Source organism: Mus caroli, chromosome 5, assembly GCF_900094665.2.
Source record: "Mus caroli chromosome 5, CAROLI_EIJ_v1.1, whole genome shotgun sequence".
NCBI lineage: Eukaryota > Metazoa > Chordata > Mammalia > Rodentia > Muridae > Mus > Mus caroli.
Window position 1 is genome coordinate 54588672 of NC_034574.1, and position 979 is coordinate 54589650.

Sequence of the window (979 nt, forward strand, 5' to 3'; positions counted from 1 at the left end):
TTTGTTGTATTTTAAGAAAAATATTGTTGTCCTGTACTAAACTACAGTGAATTCACATATGTTTGTTTGAAACTTTCTTCATACCTTTGTCACTAAGATTTGTATTTTTTATATTGAACATTTATGGCAAGTTTTAATAAAAAACCAACCTTAGGATTCAAAAATTCTTTTAAACATTTGTCAGAGAGATATGAAAAACATCCAAAAAATCTTGAGTATTAATGTTCATCCCAGTTTCATACTGAAAACAAATGATATGTTCTCTTAAGGTAAGCACATGAACATGTGTACTAACTATATTGGGTACTTGACAGTGACATAAAAATACCATGACCATGGCCACTTTTAGAAGGAAAATTTGCCTCACAGTTCCATGGATATAGGAGATTATCAAAGCATGGATGAATAATAATGGTAAGTGACAAGCATTGACAGTGGTGTAGAGTGTTGTATGAAAGGAGAGAAGGTTAGCACTCCCCTTGACAAGGATGGAAGAGGCCCTTGGGCCTAACGACAGTGGTGTAGAATCTGAGAGTCCACATTCTACAACATAGGCATGACATACATGGACCACCTATCTCATCTCCAGTGATAAACAGAGAGAGAGAGAAAGAGAAAGCAAGCAAAACACACACACACACACACACACACGCACACACAAACACACACAAACCAAACCAAACAAAAATCCCACAAATCAAACAGTAGCCAGAACACATAATTCTTTACCTCCAGTTCCCAAAGTACTTGGCAACACTACTGTGAATCCATGCACAGAAGTTCTGCTGAATATAGACTGCTGCTCTTTGATTAACCACTTCATGTATTTGTCTGGAAAGCAAATCCAAATAGGATTTATTATTGTCTAATTATTTTACCATTATAGTGGGTAAATTAACTATAGATTTTTCAGGAAACAAAAGAACACTAATATATTTATGAAAAACCCATAAAATTTGTTATGCATTTTAGCAGAAGA

General features: G+C 34.6%; 1 pseudogene; it reads left to right on the top strand.

The window, feature by feature from the left end:
• The first annotated feature begins 444 nt into the window (after window positions 1–444).
• Window positions 445–545, top strand: LOC115031237 (annotated as a pseudogene).
• Window positions 546–979: the final 434 nt, after the last annotated feature.